The sequence below is a fragment of the Perissodus microlepis genome, chromosome 14 (genome assembly GCF_051167445.1).
Source record: "Perissodus microlepis isolate ML-2025 ecotype Zambia chromosome 14, ASM5116744v1, whole genome shotgun sequence".
Taxonomy (NCBI): Eukaryota; Metazoa; Chordata; class Actinopteri; order Cichliformes; family Cichlidae; genus Perissodus; species Perissodus microlepis.
The window spans coordinates 11,171,565-11,193,945 of record NC_140474.1 but is presented as its reverse complement, the minus strand read 5'-3'; the positions used below and the strand labels follow the sequence as shown (position 1 = coordinate 11,193,945).

The following is a 22,381-nucleotide window of genomic DNA, read 5'->3' as shown; positions in this document are numbered from 1 at the left end:
CGGTTCGGAGCTGAAAGAGCCGGCTCTTTTTAGTGATCCGAGCCGAAAAAGCCGGCTCTAAAAAGAGCCGGAAATCCCATCACTACCCTGCATGCCTCCCTAAAATTTTCACCAGAGTGCTGAACTCCCTTCCCCCATCCCCAAATGACTGATTAACATTGAGGGTCTATAGGGCTTTGGAGTTGACGTCACGCCGCAATGCATTCGTAGACCCCCACCATTTTCGGGGTCTACGAATCAAAACAAACACACTGTGTTGGAACGACGATTACAAGATGCTTAAAAGCAGCTCAAAAGAGAATGGACTGTATAGAGACCGATTGCGTCCAGAGGCAAAGCGGCGGTACTTGCAGAAAATAGCGTGCATTGGAAATGTGGACCCGTATGAAATACGGCCGTGGAGTAGAAACCCTGAAGACCAACCGCTACTGACGTAGGCTGATATATTTTCGTACCTTATCTGTGGAATCAGCGCGTACAAGTCGTCATTCAAACAAAGGTAAGTCAGCTCGAGTACTGTGTGTGAAATGCGTTTGATTTCCCTGCAAACATTCACATTAGTGCAGCATAAATTCATTCATGAGGGGAAATTACAGTGAGAACATGTGGAGGCTGTTAGAGGGATAACATAGTGAGTTCAGTGCATTGATGTGACATTGTCCAGAAGGATTTAGTTATTCTTTATGGTTAAAGAAATTGCACTAATCAATTCATATTTATTATAAATAATTGTAATTATACATCTTGCTTCCATATTTGTATCTTGTGTCACTAAAAATACATTTTATTTTAGTTTTATACATTGATTAATGACCTGCAGAATCTCCTTATCATATTAAGTGATTCATAATTGTCACTTTATGCTTTCTCCATCTCTAAAGTGATGACATCCTTGCATTACATACTTTAGGTTCATTTTCTGCAGGCAGGTTTCTGACAGAGAACAGGCAGATTTACACTATAACATGCAGCGTTCTATAGATGGACACATAAAAATATGAAAAATTACATGTATGTGCCAACTTTCTAAACACTTTGTTACATTTATGATAAAGTAGATAAAACACATTTATGTCGGCCTTGGCTCATAGTTCTTGTCTTTAAATTAACTTTGTGTGTGTTTCAGGTACTGCACTCTCAAAGACTGAATGAACCAGCATTGCAGCCATGGGTCACTGTGAGCATCACAGGGAAGGTTGAAGGCGCCAACCGCACCTGTAAGGCCGGAGTCGCGGAGACCTGCAGCCATGTCCCTGCTCTTCTGTTTAATGTAGAAGCAACAGTGTTGATCTGTGGCACAAGGACTGTTACAGATGAACCTGCATACTGGGTTTTGCTGGGTAATATGACCAAGATACAGTCAGTGGTTGGCCATAAGATAGACTTCTCCTCTTCAGCTGCCCAAAAAAAGGCTCTTGATCAAAACATAAACAGACCATCCGTATTGAAAGGTAAAAGAAGCCGTTCTCAAAAAAGAAAAATCCCACCTGCTACTGTGGAGGAGTTGTCACTGCTAATAATGCCATAATGTTTTATCTAGGGGTCTAGATTTATGCCTGTAGTGCACTGCTGTGTAAATAATTTGCATTTACTGAATATGTACTGACTGAGTACCACTGTTCAAAAGTTGAATAAAGAAACAAACTAATTTTTGCCTCTTTTTTTTTTTTTTTTATTAAAACCATTTTATAGAACATCACATCCGTTACAATGTAGAATCCATGTCATTTATAGTTTACAAATGACAAAATGTTTACATAAAATCATGACAGTGTTTACATGATATCACCCACTACTAACACTACTTTATTTACTGTATCTTTTGAAAAGAAAAATATACCGCTATTTATACAGCAAAAGACTTAAGAATATTTAACAGGAGCAGGTTTCATTTTTCCCAGTTTTACTACCACACTGTTCACCAAACGCAGCAAACCTTCAACATCTTATCCAGAAGGGTCACCTCTTCACCCTCACATGGAAGAAGTAATCTGATTGGCATGGTGGTATGTTTGAAGCAGGTCCCTTGTGTAGCACTGGAACCCAGTCACGATGTGTTTCATCCATTTCATTGGCTGGTTTGCTGCAATAATGCCAAATAATTAGCAACTCTATAAATAGAAGGTAGTTCTGCAAAATCACTCAGTAGGATGTTTGTTCTAATTTGCTATGAGCTCAGAGTGCATCGAAAATAAAACTAATAGGCTATAAAGAGTGATATGAACATATTTAGAACTTACCGGAATGAAAATGTCTGGAGCACCAACAGATATTTGGAGATGGAAGAGAACTGGATATCAGCTCGTCTCACAGCTGCTATCCAGGCTAGACGCCTTCGTTTGGTAACATCGATACACGAGCTGCCTCATGTTGCTTCCAGGTTGGGAAAGAATGAAAAGACAAACCCTTTTCAAGCTTATTCTCTTGCCGGTCGTGCGATCGAACATTGCAGCCGACCACACAGCAAGAACGAACCATGGCTGTTGTGTGTGCCTTCGCTCCCTTTTCGCTTGCGCTTTGTTTAGACCCCCAAAATGGCGGATCGGGCCAAAATCCTTTCCACGCCCACCCCCGTGACATCACGCTCCAAATTCCTTTTTCTATTTTCTTTGGGAGAAAAGTTGAGGGGGATGGTTGACCGAAGTCCGGGAGGTTTAATAATTACCTTGTTCCTTGAAGTACGATTTCAGTAACTCATCTGAATAACTCAGAACACATACCAACTCTGCCAGGTCAAAGTTCTGTTTTATGTTGTATTAATACAGCTTCCTTTGTTTGGGTTACCCAGGGGTTTGGCTTCTCCTTTCTGGTTGGCAAAGGCTGTGCCAAAGGGCTGAGGTATTCTGAAGTACATTTTGAAGTACAGTGTATTTGCTGCAGTGTGAAAATAATGAACAATCGCACTGTACTTCAGTGTTAAGTCTGCATGAGCACCCTGTTACTGCTTCAAAATATGTTAAAAAGGATGCTGAGAATGCCAGAAACATTTTCCACAAACCTCATCAAAGACCATTTTCTTTGAGAGATAAGAGCTGTCTGCTTTTTCACACATCTTCAAAAATCTTAGAGAGTCATTAATAGAGGACGAGAAAGACTAGAGTCAGCTTTTTCACAGATCAGTGCAGTTGGCTTTCACAAGCACTGAATATAACCCACAGTTAAGAAAACTCTTGTACTTACTGTGTTTGACTCAAAGGTTTTTTTTTAAGTGCCAGTAGCCACTGTGTGTGTGTGTGCGTGTGCGTGTCTAAGCCAGATCTATATTGAAGGTTCTAACAAGTTATCTATAGAACTAGATATGAACATCTCCATTGCAGTAAAACAACAATTACAACTTAAAAATATCTAGCAATAAATATCTGTTAACCAAAACCAAGTTAACCAAGAGTGGTTATGGCTTTGAGAAGAAGAGAGCTGATGGCTGGATGAGTCTCCTTCGTTTTTCCTTTGCCTTCTAAGAATTCACTCAATTTCTTTGTTTTTATGTTTCGTAATCAGAGGAAGTGGCCACACTACTTTAATGTGATCCTGGACTGGATGTCTTTTGCCAGAATGAAAAACGCTTTCAGATCTGCTCTATGCTTTGGGACAGAATGTCTTCGTTAAATAATCACATTCGTTTTATCTGAGCAATAAAAACAACACTACATGAACTGTATTTACCTTATATTAAATATAAACAGCAGTTCCTTTATCAGGATTGTTGCTGTTTTCATGTTTGTACAATCTAAATGGTGATCACAGCGATATTAATGCACGCTCAGGCAATCCCAAGGTGATTCTGTTTGTCTAAGTTTTGTGTTTCCAGTAGAAGCAGCTTCATGTTTCATCACTCATCCAAGTAACTTCTTCAGTCTCAGCTGAATGGTGATTTTCAGCTTCATGCTCGTTAATATCCAAACAGTCATCATGACTACACATCAGTACTATTCACAGAGATGTGGGGAATGGCTCCAATCTCAGCACAAGATCGTGAAAATGTACACTCAGGCACCTTCTCAACAACAAACATTAGTATACTTTATTTTGCTTAGCAAGACCTTTCATAATATAACCTCATGTGATGTACAGATTCAGTAAAAACACATTTTACAGAAAACTGCAAAATGAAGTAAAACATTAAATGAGCTTTAAATTCTCCAGTTTATCAAGTGCCACTGAGAGTGGTTACTTTTAAATATAACATCTCTTATTCCTTCCACCCTCTTTCCTACATCTTTCTCCATCTCTGAATGAAACTATCTCACATTCTTTTCTCTCCATGGAAATACAGCAGCGGGTTCTTTAGCCAACAAACACACTGCTTGACAACCTGCACAGAAACAATGTGTGTGTGTGCTAATATTTGTTGAACTGTGAGAAATTGCCTGTCACTTATAAATCATTACTCCCTTTGTGTCCACTCCTCATATGCAACACCAGCTGGATGCAAAAGTGTCATAATTACAACTTATGGAAATCTGCACCACACCAAAAGCACTGATCTAGAGCAACGTGCTTCACTTCAAGCCTTCAGTATAGATCTGTAAATGATGCATAATTTATTTTTCTTGCTGCATCTTTCATCTCTTTATATGTGACAAATAACAGAGATGGAAACACTAACACCAGACACCAGTCTGTCTTTAATGGGTTATAGTTCCTTCCATTTAGATTCAAATCAGTTTGATGTTTGCAGGGGTGTCAGAATATATTAGATCCTCTCAGATTTGTTAAATCTAAAGTCAGAAGCCTGTGTTGAAAAGAGAGCGAGAGAAAGAAAGTTGTCACAAAAATCAATATTTGAGTAAAGTACAGGTACTTTTAACTTTGCTCGTTTACTTTAGTGCAAACAAAGCCAAACATTTTTTTTTCTACAACATACTTCTTACCTCCATTCCAGTCCTGGTTTTTCCACTTATCGGTGACTGTGGCTAAGCCAGTGTTGGTGAACAAGTGCTTTTTGATTACTGTGAACATGGACAGAATCCCCTCCTTTTTGATCAGGTCACACTTGATAGGCATGGCAATGACATTGTGGGCACCGCTTTGACATTCTGCTGTGTGTTTCTGAAACCAGAAAGAAAAAGATTACAGACTTCAAGATCCACTTTGTGTTTTTAGTACTGTGTGAGTATGAATCTGACAATCCACTTAGCAGACTGTGAAAGAGTCAGGTGGGAACCTTTCTTAGATTTGACTGACTTTATGTGCATTAACTGACATATCATGGAAATAAATAATAATTTCTTGCATTGCTATGTAGTGTTACGGATTCAAAATATTGGAGATGGATACAAGAGGAAAAACCACAATAACAACACTGGTCCGGCCGGGTTGAGTCAAACGATGATTTTAATGAACACGCGTGGGAGATAGACACTGTTCGCAGACAGCATCAGATCTCAAAATGGTGGAGCATTGATCAAACTCTTATAGCCTCTAGTGGCCCCCACCTAATCATAAAAGCCTAAACATTCACATTCTTTCTCTCACACAGCGCCTAAGCTACGACCTTGGCTCCCTGTTTATCTGCTCCTGCTGAGATGGGGCAGAAAACCTCTCCGGTATGTTCTGTTCTCTTCTAATCAGACAAATAAGGCGATGACTTTCTGCGAACAGTATTTCTTATAACTCAGCAGTATAATGCATCATAAAACAATATCATTCATTCACAATAAACCAGCAGTCTAATGTAATGCAAATCAGTTTAACAAATGTAATAGTTATCACCTTCTTCTAATTCAGGAGAATAATGCAAACTAAAACTACATAATAATTCACAATCTTTAATTAGGGGTCTAACATGGCATAAGGTAATATTATAATCCCACAGTAGAAATTGCTGTTTTAATATAAAACTGTGGTAATATTCTGCATTTCTTGTGGCATATTATTTTGTAGTGAAAACTGAATAGAGATTAAACACTTCAGTTAAACTGTAATTTACACGGGAGTCATGTGACAAAGGTGAACTGTGTTTACTTGCTGAACAAACAGAAAAGTCTATGCACCATTTATTAACTTTTACCAAGAGTCTGATTCGCACTATTAATAGATGGGGTGCTGCAGTGGTTATACCGGTTAATTAACAGATAGATAAATTGTCTGTCCAAAGCTCTCTTTTTTATATAACCATGACACAGCTAATAAAAAACTGCATTTCAACAACACTGACAGAAAATCATGATATTTAATAACAAATAACAATTAAATAAATGTTTTAGCTGAATAGTGCAATTATTTCATAATTTTTGTTAATAAAAATATATTTAACGCAATTAAAATAAACAAGCTTGTTGACCTAGAATGGTTAGGCAGAGAGGATCGAATCAGATACCTGTGGGTTCACCTCAGTATAGGCAACAATCCACCAAAAGATTCACAAACACCAGACTTTAACTGTACAGCTGCATAAGCAAACATACACTTATTACTGTATAATTCACAAAATTTCCCTGGTGCATGAAGCACATCTTCCCAAAAACAATAACATCTGTGCTGAGGTGTGTCAGCATAGATGCCCCCCACTTACCGCATAGAAAGGTTAACTGGCTAACGCGCAATAAGTGTGCAAAAGGAGAAAAGTACTGACAAGACTGAGGAAGGGAATGAGAAACAGTGGGAATACTGGAATAACAAAAGTAAGCAAAACAAAAGCAAACAGGCTCCAAAAGTCAGTAAAATTCCCCAAAATAAAACTCGAGACCTTTAGTATAACAATTAAATTACAACAAAAGTAAAAACTTGAGCTCAAAAACATCACAACAACCCTGGACCAACATTTTTTCAGCATGGTTGGGTTTTGTGTTGACGCTATAGAGTCAAATTCCTCACATGTGTGAAACATAGTTGGCATGAAAGATATAATTCATTTCAGCCTCCCTTTGCTCTCAAACAGAATCAGTTCTCCTGCATGGAGACATGCGACCAATCTTTCTGTTGTGTTTACAAAAAAACGTTTGCGACAACTATTATTTTACGACATGGTATATCATCCATCTTGCCATTAGATATTAAATCTGTCTTTATTACATTGATATATGTACTACCAATGTTACATAACATTGATGTAACATTGGCCCTCTATATTACTAGAGAGGGCCACGTGGTGTCACTTGTCAAAGACATTGAAGACACACACTCATGGTGACATCCTCAGAGCCAATTCTGAAACTACAACATGTGAATGAGGAAGCACGTCATATTATGGTTGCTAAGCGTACCAACAGAGGAACTTCACCAGAAGCCTCAGACTAGACTAGACTCAGAAATTAATATCTCATCATCAGTAAAAGTATAAAAGTAAGTATAGCTTAAATACTATCCACCAACTTAGATCTGTTAAGAAAAACTGTAACCCACATGTAACAGTTGGTGAAATGTTAGTATTTGACCACTAGGCGGAGCTCTTGTAATGATAATGTAATTAACGCATTTTATTTTGTATGTTTTATTTTTATGTTGAGCATAAACATTTTCCTTTTTTGCCTATCGGATTGGTGTACAGTTAATTTGATACATGGAAAATAACCGGTTAATTTTGTAAGTATAAGGTAAGGGCAGAGGTCACTTCCTGTTTTGGGAAGTAAGGTCAGAGAAGTTGCTCATGGTGACGGTCTAGCCATGTGAATGTTAAAGAAGAAAGAAGTCCTAAGTTCCAATTACACCAGTTTGTCTACTTGCAGGCCAAAGTGGTATGTTTGTTTATATTTTGTGAATTTTATATTGCAATATGCTTTAATGCGGAAATATAATTTTCTTGTACATTTGTATTCACCAGTTCTACGGCACAGTAAGCACAGTAAACATCAGTAAAGAAGAACTCTCGTGTCTCTCGTGTATGTGTACAAGCCGGCATACCACATAATTTCCTTAGGGATTAATAAAGTATGCTGATTCTGATAAAAACAAAAGTATCATTAACTGGCTATGACAATTTACATGGTTTAAAAACAGTGAGGTTCAGTACAGATGATGCAGAGATGGATGTGACAGAAGTCACACTGTGAACACCATCAGGGATTTGCAACTGGAGTCACAGCAAAATTGTCATGGTCTCCGTGCCTGCCCGGCCGGCCCCACAAGGCTACATTTGCTGTTTCGGTTCTCTCCCTCTCTGCCTGGGCGGAGCTCATTGTGGGCTCCCGCCCTTGGCCCACACACCTGACAACAATCACCTGTCATCACCGGGAGCACTATTTGAGGCTGGAACACAGATCCTCTCGTCGCTGGATGATTGTACTACTGACGTTAGTGTTCTCACAGCTCCTGTGAACTTGTGCTTCGTGATTTGTGATTAGTTTGTGACTTCCCTTCTCTTCTGCTTCAGACCTTCCCCCCCCCGGACCTGCGACCTCCCTGCCGTGTGAACGTGTGTGAGTGTGGGCAAGAAGACGTGAGCGAGTGTGAGAGAGCTACCTTGTGATTCCCTGGAGTTTTGGATTCCCTTCACTGTATATATATTGTGCACTGGAGCCGTAAATAAACTGTTTTTTGGAGACATCTAACCGCTCTGCGCTTGAGTCCCTACAACCAGATCGTGACAAAAATGCTGATGTTGTAATTCCTAATGGAGAACAAACAGTGAGGTTTAGTACCAGCGATGCAGCTATGTGAAGTCACAGAAGCAGAACATCCCAGTGGTGCTATTACTACAATTCCTTTCAGCTCAAAGACCAGTTTATGTCAAGAACCTCACTGGGGTGCTTTGAGCCAAAACTGCCCCAAAAAAGCAATTCTGATGAGTCAAAGAGAGTGAACCCTGCAGGAGAGCATGCAAAGACAATCGCCATCAACTTTGCCAATGAGCTGAACAACTCTGAAGCTGATGATGTGAGTAATATTTAAGATGAAGAACTGGGTAGCTCTGAATCTATGTCAGAAACACTGGACACTGGGAGTCCTCATAAATCCCAAAATGATTTCTTCAAACACATTGCTTTTAGATGGCACTGTGTTTCAAGAAGATGATATTAACCCTGTTCATGAACAAAAGAGACTTCTGCCAGAAGATAAGACCAATATAGAAGACCAGAAAAGAATGAAAGCATCCTGTGAGACTGTTAAAATCTTAGATGTCGTAGAGTGTGACAGTAATATACTGTAACTACAGCTTGTATAACTACACAGACAATACATTGCTCTAGCAGCCACACAGCCAGCATCAAATGTGAAACTGCATCTGAGTCACTCCGGCAGAGTGAACCTGCAGGCAGCTGAAGATCACATTAGACCAGGTGCGATTCTAGGATCAGAGAGCTGCCAGAGAGCTGCCCAGCCAGGCAAGATAAACTGTACTCGTCATGATGAGATTTCTTCCCTGTCTCTGTCAGTCCCTGCATCCTTAAATGTCTCCAGTTGTCCTGAGTTCCCTCTGACTGTCTCCTTGGTGCATTTAAACCCCTGTTCCTCCCTGTCCACATCGTGTTGTCTTCATCTCCATTATCAGTCATCATAATTTTACCATCTCTGTGCAAGTCTGCAAATTTCTTTATTAAATCACAAGATTCTTAAATTCATCAAGTCTCTCTGTGCCTGGGTTCTCATCACAAAACATGACATCATCGTTTTGTACATTTTAACACAATTTAATCCCCACATTTGTGAAAGAAAAGCAAAACACTTTTTTTTAAAGTCTGTAACAAAACCATCAAATCAGATAAAGGTTATTTAAATGCTGATAACGAAGAATGGATTGGAATAAAAAAAAAAAAATACATATCCTAACCTTAATTACTGGGGGAGAATAATGAATGATGATCATAGTGAGTAAGAAGTAAACTGAGTGCATTTTTTGGACAGAGATTCACTTTTAATGTGTATGTATAATACAATACAGATATATAAAAATACACTCCAAAAATAGAGTCCTTGAAATGTACAAATGCACAAAATATTGATTAAAAAAAAAAAAAATATATATATATATATATATATATATATATATATATATATAAAAATTGAGGTAACTTTGCCTATGGTACAGTGTATACAATGTATGAAAAGATCTTTACTGCAGATACTACTATGGCTCTGAAGATTTTTTATTATTTTTATTATTTTAACCTATGTCGCCTCACCTTGAGGTTGGCAAATCTGTCTATCACTTTTTGGTGGTCAACTCTCTCAAGCAGTTTAACAGTTTGTTTTGAATGTCACTATTTCCTGTCTGTTTTCTTACCTGTTTCTTCCTGACCTTGTACTTTCTCCTCACGCTCCCCTCTTTCCTCTCTCCCTCTTTGGACTGACAATCATACACAAATAGATTGTATTCAATTAGATGAAAAAATTACATTAATGTGAAAAAAATATTATTAAGATCACTAATAAAAAAAAGTCCTCTCTCAGTGTACTTTCAACCAAAAGGCTAATAACCAAACCACATGCACATCTAATAAAAGATATAAATATTGAAACACTGATCCAACATTTGTTCTTACACTTTTACCTGAATGTTGCTCCTGGGTTTAATATCGGCACATGCACATATGACAAAATAAGCAGCTTCTCTCATTCCATTTCAAACAGGACAGTGGCAACAACAGCAGGCTACGGACAATTTTAAGTTTTAGATTTTAAATAGGCTAAATTTCAATGGGAGCAACAGGACGGTCAAATGTTGCTGATTTTACTACAGAGGAGGACGGATTGTAAAGTAGCAAACATCGTCGGAAAACACGTTTCAACACTGCAGGTTACCTGGGTGTAATGTTTTTCAGCTAAAAAGAAACATGGTCTGACTCCTACCTAACTATATAAAGAGTAACTGAGGGTTATCTATACTTTTGTTGTTAAAATGTTACGTCTCAACCAAGTACTGGATGCTTTTTATATTTTTGTAGTGTGGCACACAAACAGCAAATATTGTCAAAAAAAGTAAGAAATCTTCGGGGGTGCTTTCGTTCGTGGGCTAAAATCGCCCCTGCATCAGTCTCCTGCCGGCCAAGAACAGAAATATTTTAAATATGAAATATGATAAATCTTCACAGCTGATAACTACAACATCATACTTAAAGCTAGAACATTATTATTCATCACTGACTGAAGAAAAACAGAAGAATCCAAGGTTTCAGCACAGTAGCCAGGCTAAAAAAAAAGTCAGAGCTCTGTTGAGCAAACCATTCCTTTAACGTTAACTAGTAATGACTTCATGAATTCTTCAAAAATAAAAAGTCATCTTCACATACTAAGGTTAATTATAGAGTTCCATAGGATTCTGATCTAGAACCATTTCTGTTTACATTTTGCTCCCCTTGGGCAGTATCATTAGTAGACATAGCATGCATTTTCACTGCTGATGATCTTCCATTTGCAAAAAATCCCTAAAATTAGAAGCATCCTGTCTCAGACACTGAAAAACTAGTAAATACAATTCTTACTTTTAGGCTGGACTACCATAGTTCTTTAATATCAGGATTTCTAATTTAAAACTCCTCATGTACAAGTCCTTCAATAATCAGGCCCCATCTTTTCTTAATGACCTTACAATAACATATCGCCCCATTAGAGCACTTTGCTCTGAAACAGTGGGCTTACTTGTGGTGGTATATAAATAAAATTGTTTTATTTAGATTGATTGGGAGGCAGAGCCTTCAGCTTTTGGGTCCCTCTTCTGTGGAAAAAGCTACCAGTTTGGATTCAGGAGACAAACTCTCTACTTTTAAGATTAGGCTTAAAACTTTACTTTTTGATTAAACATATAGGTGGATCAGATGATGTAATTATTCAAATAAAAGTCAATTGACCAAGCTAACTGCATGTTGACATTTTGTCATGTCTGGCCAGTGGCTTTAAAGAAAAGACATCATGACCATGATATTCCTTGGATTTTATATGTAAGCTGACCTGCTTTAGCCAGACTCAGATGTGTGCCTAAACAACATAAATGATATTGAAACAAGTGTAGTTGTGATTTCGTGATAAATGGATAAAATTAAATTTAAATTGAAAATTGAACTTACGGAAAATGTAACCTGGTCAATCTATGACTCCTTTCATACTGCGGATGCACGCTTGGAGTTTGGTCAAACCATAAACCCAAATTGTAACAGGCAGTAACGGGAGTGTGTTTATGTGGCACTTTTTGGATCACTTATAATCAGCGTTTTATTGTGCGCGTCATTAAAACAAATCCCAGCAATAACGACGGAAAGTGTTAAAGAGTAAAAGTTATCTCAAACTGTTTTCATAAACCTGACAACAGGATTGGCCGGCTGCCTCCCTGTAGGGCGGAGATTAGAAGCTGGGAGCAAAGGCAGGCTGACACGACCCAGGTGTACATATAAATGCTCACACAGGAGAGAACTTCGTCACTGTCTCTCTTCGTATTCGTACCGCTTTCGTGCGTGTAGCCGGTTACCGGTGTCCAGGCTGTGATGGAGCGCTGGCGGGGCAGAGTGGCTCTGGTGACCGGAGCCTCGGTCGGGATTGGGGCGGATGTAGCCGTAGAGTTGGTCCGGCTCGGTATGAAAGTGGTGGGCTGCGCCAGGGACGTCGCAAAAATCCAGATTTGTTTTTAAGTGAAAACTCAGTTTGCGCATAGAGTAATTTAACCTCTATGCTCTTATCTCGCATACCGGGTATTTGCCGTCGCACTTGCACGCGTGTATATTTATTTCGGCTATGCTATTGCAATAAACTGTAATGAAAATGACATGATTTTCTTTTAGGAAATAAAAATTACTAATACATTTTAAAGCTAAGGACTAAAATAAAAAAAATAAACAACCTTTATGGTACTTTGATAAAAACTACAAGGGAAGGACTTTTCAAACACACCTGGCAGCTCAATTTTTCATAGTGTGCAGCTGTTCCAAGAGGTTTTTCTTTTGTTAAGTCAAAATTGTGGAGTCAGATAAAAACTACTAGTACTAAAATAGTTTTTTGGTTTTTTTTGTTAAAATATATCTTACTGTTTTTGAGATAGAAAGAGAAGTTACCGTGCAGCACGCTTGAGGACCAGCTGATGGAAGGATGTGTTAAGATATGAGTTGAGACCCAGTGAGAAAAATGTAGTTTTTGTGAGTTTAATTGTGAAAAAAAAGAAGTTATTTTGAAGCTGAACGTCTGTCATCTGTTCCTTTTTGGTTTCAGAAACTGGCAGCAGTGTCAGAGCGCTGGTCGCCCTGGTGTTTTGGTGCCTTTCAAGTGTGACTTGACCAAAGAGGAGGAGATTCTGTCCATGTTTGCAGTGATCAAAGAGCAGCACAAAGGTGTGGACGTGTGCATCTGGCAAAACCAGCAGCTGGAAGAACATCATTGATGTAAGTTAGAAAAAAATAATTTTGCATTGATCTGCAGTTTTGTTTGAAAGAGGTGTTCACAGGAGTGGTTTCCAAGAAGAACATTGAAGTGAAATTTAATAATCAATTTTAAATTCACTCATTCATAGCTTTTAAAATAACACGTACTTGATTTATCCCCAAAGTGGAGAAACAGCCAAAACATGAAATTTCCAGTTTAGTCCATGGCAGAAACATAAAGTTGGACAGAAATGAACTAACTGAGCTTACTATCATGCAGAACATTTTCAACTGCTTCAGGCAGTTATATGAGACACAGAGAATAAAAGCCTATTCTACTGTAATTAAACCAGTATAACCAGTTTTCCAAGTCATCCATTAAATCACACTTTAAATCACATTCTGTGTAAAATTTCACTGTAAAACATGGGAACGTTCAGTTTAATCTATCATAAAAACACAAGGTCTGATACAACCAAACTCATGACTCTCATCTGACTTACAAAACTGTTGTCCTAAAATCCTGCAAAACAATATAGTTTGTTAAAATAAGTGCAATATGACAAACCTCACAAAGTTACACAAAGGTATCTCTTTCCTCCCTGCACAAAAAAAAACAAAAAAACAAAAAACAGGCAGTCAAACAAGCTGTTTGTAAGGTGTGGACTTCCTTTGTTGTTTATTTCTCTGCTTGGTGTCTTACAGGTGAGCGTTCTTGCGCTGAGCATCTGCACACGTGAAGCTTATCAGTCAGTGAAAGAGAGAAACGTGGACGATGGGCACATCATAAACATAAACAGGTGCAGTTTTACTTGCTAATAGAAAGTGACAGAACTTTGAAGTCTGTCGATTTAAATGTCACATAAATGTCATAATATGATTCTAATCATCATTTAGTCTGATTAAGACCATCCTGTAGCAACATGACTCAACAGACCTTTTTCAAAGCACACGTTTGGCTAACAGGAAAAGCAAAGATGGTGCTATTAACAATACTCATGGTTCTTATGCATAGAGATGACTATCTGTTGATTTCAAGCCAAATAATGCAACACATGATGATTAAATCTGTCTGGCCTTGGCATGTCTTCCTGTATTTCCTCCACTGATATTGTTTCTCTTTGTACATCTTTTCTTATGTCTCCCATGGTCTGAACTAATGTAGACCTGCGAGAAGCCAAAGTCTCCTAACACACGCTACATTTTCTGAAACCTGGAAGCAAAGCCCAGAGGAGGTGTGGGAGTCTAATACAACTTATTAGTATAAGAATTACAATATGTATAAAGATAACATATATTTGGTCCAGTGACAACAAAATCGTGTTTCCTACTACAGCTTTAAGAAGTCATGAAACCATGCTCCATTTACCCAAATCTTGGGCTAACGAATGGAATCCAGTAATCATTATTTATTCAGTTATTTTTTTTCTAATTTGCAAAAAAGTCTATAGATCAGAATTTTGTTGTTATCACGTTATTATGACAAGATTTAAGAAGGGAAATAACGGATCTTCCTTTAAGGACTTTACTAGGGTAGTTAATTTGGAAAAAAGGAGTCATAGTAGTAGTAATAGTTAAAAATTAATATGTTTGTCCATGAATTGTAAAACATCTTTTGTTGCAGCTTGAGTGGACATAAAGTCATTCCTTTTGCTGGTCTACATTTCTACACCGCCACCAAGTATGCTGTGACTGCTCTGACTGAGGGCCTGAGACAGGAGCTGCGTGCTGAAAAGACCCATATCCGAGCCACAGTAAGGCTTTAAAACACATGGTAACCAACTGGAAAAGTGTCTTTAATACAAGTATAAGCTGCTGTGAGACACATGCACAGTACATCCAACAGTTCCTTTATCATTATCTCTTTTTGCAGAGCATTTCTCCTGGTTTAGTGGCGACAGAATTTATATCACGGGCCAGCAGCAACAATCCTGATCAAGTGGCTGGCATATATGCTGCAAAAAAGGTAAAATTATTAATCCTGCAGTTTGTGGAGGGTTGACATGATCATTTAGATAAAATCAAATGACGCACTTTGCACTTCTCTAACAGGCTCTGGAAGTGAAAGACATTGCCAGTGCTGTCACATACGTCCTCAATGCCCCTCCTCATGTTCAGGTTCTTTTTTGTTTCGACTTTGGATTTTAAATAACAAAACATTAATCATAATTATATAACATGATCATATAACATTCACATAAGTTGTCTTTCAGATTGGAGAACTTCTGGTTGAACCTATATAGCAGGTGTCATTGCAGCTTTTGTTGCCCCAGCAACCCCAGTACCAGGACCCAGGCTAGTCTTCACATTGAAGTGGTGTGATTGGCTCATCTGACTACTCAACACAGCAAGATCAATCACATAATACGTAAACAATAAGGAAATTTGTCCAAGAGTTAACCTTCTTCTTCTTTAAAATGCTGGAACATGGTATATTTCCTCTGTTACACTGTGACCAACCTCTTATGACACTCTGTGAGGATGTTACCATTACTGTGTGTTTTTTAGTGTCTTTGAGAAGTTGCATGATGTTACCCTCTTGTCAGAATCATCCGAATCAGAAACTTGAAGCTGAAACTCATCAAAATGAAGAAGTGCTGAAATAAATTAAATAAATGAGAAAAAGACATGAAATAAGCTCAGTGTCAATCTATAAATTCTAAGCAAATCCTCTGACGCACACACACATTGATACACACCTGCCTCTATGCCAATCAATCAGTCTGCTTAACTACGCTCAACTACCTCAAAGTGTGCTGAAGTAGTTGAGTTTTATAGTAGGCTGGGTTTAAAGACGGTTTGAAAACTTCTCCATTCATTTGAAAGGAAAAAAATACATTCATAAAAAGTCAAATATTTAATTATGTTTAAAAGTAACAAAAAAAGAAAAGTTAAAGCCATGTAGTCCTGAAAAGGGTGAACGTTTTCATACAGGAACTGTTTCCGTACCACAAAGTACATGGCAGTAGTTAAGTTAAAAAAAAAAAAAAACTTGCCAAAAGTGCGTAGGTGGATCTCAGTAATATGAATGCTTTGCTGGACTTGATTATTCCTTTTGGATTAAAGGATATTTGACTTAAGAAACAGTATGTGGTTAAAGAATCTCAACCCCCAAAATAATAACACTAGGTGCGTCAGGGCATCTTGGATAAAATGTACCAAATGAAATATGAAATACTATTCTTTGAGATTCTGATCAATAAAGGAGTTACCTAAAGGAATAGCTTACAACTGTACCACTCCAAGCACAAAGTAAACCTTTCATGATACCAAGATCCTTCAACTCTCACAGGTCATCATTGATCTTGAAATGACTCTGGACAGTTTTCTAAAGTAATGAGGTAGTTTTGAAAATGTAAGGAGCAGAAAGTCAAGATGTGTTCAAATATAGTATAATAACTGTATCTTCTCCAGATCACAGGACTTACATAGTTTAAATTTCCCTGCTCTGAGTCACACTGTGAGCATCATCATGACCATGATATCCTTTAAATTTTATATGTAAGCTGACCTGCTTTAGCCAGACTCTAATCCATGAGCCTGACCAGTTCAGATGTGTGCCCAAACAATATAAATGACATTGAAACAAGTGTTGTTGTTATTTGGTGCTACATGGATAAAATTACATTTAAATTGAAAATTGAACTTAAAATGTAACCTGGTCAATCTATGACTCATTTCATACTGCGGATGCACGCTCGGAGTTTGGTCAAACCATAAACCCAAATTACATAGTAACAGGCAGTAACGGGAGTGTGTTCATGTGGCACTTTTTGGATCACTTATAATCAGCGTTTTATTGTGCGTGTCATTAAAACAAATCCCAGCAATAACGACGGAAAGTGTCAAAGAGTAAAAGTTATCTCAAACTGTTTTCATGAACCTGACAACAGGATTGGCCGGCTGCCTCCCTGCCTCCCTGTAGGGCGGAGATTAGAAGCTGGGAGCAAAGGTAGGCTGACATGACATGTACACCTGGGTCATGTCAGGTCCTGTAGGACGGAGATTAGAAGCTGGGAGCAAAGGCAGGCTGACATGACATGTACACCTGGGTCATGTCAGGTCCTGTAGGACGGAGATTAGAAGCTGGGAGCAAAGGCAGGCTGACATGCGTGTTGAAAAGACCCATATCCGAGCCACAGTAAGGCTTTAAAACACATTGTAACCAACTGGAAAAGTGCCTTTAACACAAGTATAAGCTGCTGTGAGACACATGCACAGTACATCCAACAGTTCCTTTATCATTATCTCTTTTTGCAGAGCATTTCTCCTGGTTTAGTGGCGACAGAATTTATATCACGGGCCAGCAGCAAAAATCCTGATGAAGTCGCTGCCCTTTATGCTACAACCAAGGTAAAATTATTAATCCTGCAGTTCGTGGAGTGTTGGTATAATTATTCAGATACAAATAAATGAAGCACTTTGCATTTCTCTAACAGTCTCTGAAAACAAAAGACATTGCCAGTGCTGTCACATACGTCCTCAGTGCCCCTCCTCATGTTCAGGTTTGTGCTTATTTTCAGTCTGTTTGGACTTAATAAACATTTTAAATAACAACAGATCATAATCATCATCATAATATAACATGATCATATAACATTCACATAACTTTTCTTTCAGATTGGAGAACTTCTGGTTGAACCTATATAGCATGTGTCATGTTGCCCCAGCAACCCCAGGACCAGGCTAGTCTTCACATTAAAGAGGTGTGATTCGCTCATCTGACTACTCAACACAGCAAGATCAATTTACAGAATACAAACAAAACAGGGAGTGTATTGTGTGTGTGTGTGTGTGAGAGAGAGTGTGCGTGTGTAGATAACAAAACCCTCTGAGACTGAGACACACACACAAGCATGTTCACTCTCAGGTGGGTTGTGTATGGTTATCTGACACTATAAAACACACACACACACACACCTGCCTCTATGTTTCTATGCCAATCAATCAGTCTACACTTAACTACTTCAAAGTGTGCTGAAGTAGTTAAGTTTCATAGTAGGGTGGGTTTGAAGAAGGCTTGAAGACTTCTCCATTCATTTGAAAGGAAAAAAAATAAACTAATAAAATATTAAATATCTAAATATGTTTAAAAGTTACAAAAAAAGAAAAGTTATACCAGTGTAGTCCTGAAAAGGATGAATGTTTTGATACTGGAACGGTTTCTGTAGCACAAAGTATATGCAAGTAGTTAAGTTAAAAAAAACTTCTCAAAAGCGTGTAGGTGGATCTAAATAATATGAATGCTTATTTTTTGGGGAAATTTGCTCGACTTCATTATTCTCTTTGGATTAAAGATATTTGATTTAAGAAACAGTAAAGAATCTCAACCCCAAGCATAATAACACTAGGTGCATCAGGGCATCTTGGATAAGATGTGCCAAATGAAATATGAAATACTATTCTTTGAGATTCTGATCAATAAAGGAGTTACCTAAAGGAATAGCTTACAACTGTACCACTCCAAGCACAATCTAAACCTTTCATGATACCAAAATCCTTCAACTCTCACAGGTCATCACTGATCTTAAAATGTCTCTGGACAGTTTTTCTAAGTAATGAGTAATAAGGAAAATTTCCCTGCTCTGATTTTGACTATCAGCAATTGCAAGACATGTGGTATGAATCAAATTTACAGTGACCCCTTGTGGACATTGTGGGATATTGCTTGTGTCAAGCAGACACTACTAATTATACAGTTACCTGTTTCTGTTTCCAGAAACTCATGCCCACACGTATACCATCAACCAATGAGTTCAAGTATGGCTGCACCGAATTTAGATTAAGCCTGACAAGCACTTAGATGTAAACAATCAAACCCCTCCAGTGTGTGCCCTATGGAGGGCTTCTGTTGCAATACTTATTTTACTGAAATGCTTTGTAATTTGTCTTCCAGATATGCTACTATTAATCTGAATTTTATATATATATACACACACATATATATATATATATAAACAATTCATTGTTAAGCATGAATGCCACTTCAAGTACTTGGTGCTAACAGTAACAGTATTGAGTGATTTTTTTTATGCTTAAAAATGAGGGATGTGCCGTGGTTCATGTTTGTAGTGAGAGATCTGCTACCACAGGCCCTCTCACCCTATGGTAGTCTGCCCTGCGACAGACTGGCAACCTGCCCAGAGAGGCAAACAACCATTCACACCCAATGGGCAATTTGAAATCACCAATTAACCTAACCACTGCATGTTGCTGAAGTGTCTCACAAGCAGACACGAGGAGAACCACCAGATATCCACCAGATGCTGGATTTGAAGCCTTCTTGCTATGAGGCAAGTGCTAACCACTGTGCTGCCTCTTCATGATTGTTAATATGCAAACTGTCATGGCCTCCAATCAAGAGAGGTGGGGAATGGTTGCAATCTCAGCATTTTAAGATTGTGAAAATGTACACTCAACCACCCGCTGAACAACAAACATTAGTATACTTTAGTTTGTTTAGCAAGACTTTTCATAACATAACCTCATGTAAACTGAAAAATTAATTAAGACATTACATGCAAGCTTTAAATTCTCTAGTTTATCAAGTGTCACTGAGAGTGGTTACCTTTAAATATAACATCACTTATTCCTCCCCTCTCCTCTTTCTCACATATTTTTCCATCTCTGAATGAAACTATTTCACATTCTTTACTCTCCATGAAAATACAGCAGCTGGATCTTTAGACTCACTGCTTGACAACCTGCACAGAAACAATTTGTGTGTTTGCTGATACTGTTGAACTGTGAAAAACTACCTGCCACTTATAAATCATTACTCCCTTTGTGTCCACTCCTCATATGCAACACTAGCTACATATTGAAGTGTCATAACTACAACTTAGGGAAATCTGCACCACATCAGATCTGCTCCACTTTAACCCTTCAGTATAGAGCTATAACTCATAAATTAGATTTTTCTTTGTGCTTTCTTCATCTTTTCAAATGTGACAAATAGCAGTGATGGATACACCAATAGGTCTGTCTTTAATGACTTGTAGTTCCCTCCATTTAGATTTAAAATCAGTTTGATGTTTGCAGGGGTGTAGTGACGGGTGTGACGGTCCTGGGTTGTTTGACCCAATGTTTGGAGTTTTCTTATGATATTCATTGCTTATGTTTAAGTCTTATTTAGTTATCTAAGCTCACTTCTATTATGCTTAGGTTGCTGTTATAGTTCATTGTTTCTTAGATCTCCCTTTGTGTTATCAATCCCTGTGTGTAAGTCTCTCTCGTCGGTTCATCATTTTAAGTCTGCGTGTCTTAACCTGTAACGTTTCATTTCTGCGTGTCCTATGTTGTCAAGCTCATGTCATGTATGTGTCCCGTTTTGTTTTCTGTTTTATTTTGAAGAGCTCTGGTGTCCCATGTTCATTGTGTTTAGTTTCACTTCCCCTGTGGCACAATTATGTTCATTCTAATCAGCTGTTTCTCCATGTGTTTCCACTTCCCCTGATCACCTCCCGTGTACATTTAGTCTGTGTGTTTTCATTCATTCCTCGTCTGATCTTCAGCTATTCTGCAATGCTCGTGCCATGTTTTCCTGGATTTTCATACACTCAAGGCTTCACATTTTAGGTTTTTCATGTCAGATTTACATGTCCATGTCTATGTCCATCTTCAGGGTTTTTTATGTTTGGCAAGTTCACCCAGTGAAGGTTAATGTTTAATTTTGCTGTTGCTTCTTGTTTTGTCCAGTTAAAACCAGCGTTTAATAAATAGCTCGCGTTCAGTTAATATTAAGTTTATTTCCAAGCATTGTTTTGTGTGCATTTGGGTCCTCTATTCTCCACTCCACACAGTCTGCACCTGCTGACTGTGACAACAGGAAATATTAGGTCCCCTCAGATTTGTTAAACTTAAAGTCATGAGCCTTTTTTTGGAAAATGTCAGAAAGAGTTGTGTTAGGATGACAGGAGTAAAAGTAAAAAGTTGCCAGTACAAATAAAAAAGTCAACTTAAGTGCTGTAAAGAAATATTGGTTCTTTGTCCATTTACTCTACTGCAGATCAAGCAGCAAAACTGCTAAAACTTTGACCTCTTACCTGCATTTCAATCCTGGTTTTTCCACGTAACAGTGATTGTGGCTAAGTGTTGCAGCACAAGTGCACACCTTTGTGCTGCTTTTCGATTGCTGTGAATTTGGATGTCCTTCTCTGATCAGGTCACACTTGTAATGCATGACAATGACATTCTGCTGTGAGTTTCTGAAACCAGAAAGAAAAAAAAAAAAAAAAAGATTATAGACTTCAAGATCCACTTTGTGTTTTTAGCACTGTATGTGTATGAATCTGCAAATCCATTTAGCTGATTGTGAAGGTCTGGGGTGGGAACTTTTCCTAGATTTGACTGATTTATGTGAAGAAATTGCTGTTTCAGTACATGAAATGAACTTTTGCCAAAAGTCAGATTTCCAGTATGAATAGAGGGTGTGCTTTATAAAGGTTGATTAACATTTAGATAAATTGCCTGTCCAAACCTCTGTTTTATATAACCATGACAAAGCTAAAAAAAAAAAAAAAAAAAGAAAAAAGAAAAATCATGATATTTAATCACAAATAACACTTAAATAACTTTTGGCAAAAGTTCATTGTTAATAAATGGTGCACAAAACTTTGTGTTTGTTCAGCACACACAGTTCACCTTTGCGTAATTTCTTCCATGTACTGAAACAGCAATTTCTTCACATAAATCAGTCAAATCTAGGAAAAGTTCCCACCCCAGACCTTCACAATCAGCTAAATGGATTTGCAGATTCATACACATACAGTGCTAAAAACACAAAGTGGATCTTGAAGTCTATAATCTTTTTTCTTTCTGGTTTCAGAAACTCACAGCAGAATGTCAGTCTGCCCCAGGGCAGCTGTGGCTACAACTCCACCAGTGTGTGAATGGGTGGATGACTGGGTGTGTAAAGCGCTTTGGGGGGGACTAGTAAAAGCGCTATACAAATACAGGCCATTTACTGTATGAAAGCAGTGAAGCTCTGTCGCTGGGATAAAACATTTAATTTCACCTTGCTGGATATAATGCCCACACTCATATTTTTGTATTTCCAATCTTAAAGTAAGATGAGTAGATCTTCTGACTATAAATGTAGTAAGGACATAACATGGCCCTCTATATTACTAGAGAGGACGACATGGTGTCACTTGTCA

General features: G+C 38.1%; 1 long non-coding RNA gene and 1 pseudogene across 1 annotated transcript; both read left to right on the top strand.

Annotated features, from left to right (window-relative positions):
* The first annotated feature begins 56 nt into the window (after positions 1-56).
* On the top strand, positions 57-1,648 carry LOC146373488 (uncharacterized). The gene is made up of 2 exons (XR_014802270.1): positions 57-499; positions 1,127-1,648. It is a non-coding gene; the product is annotated as an uncharacterized LOC146373488 (long non-coding RNA).
* Positions 1,649-12,356: 10,708 nt separating this feature from the next.
* Positions 12,357-17,873, top strand: LOC146373487 (dehydrogenase/reductase SDR family member 11-like; annotated as a pseudogene).
* Positions 17,874-22,381: the final 4,508 nt, after the last annotated feature.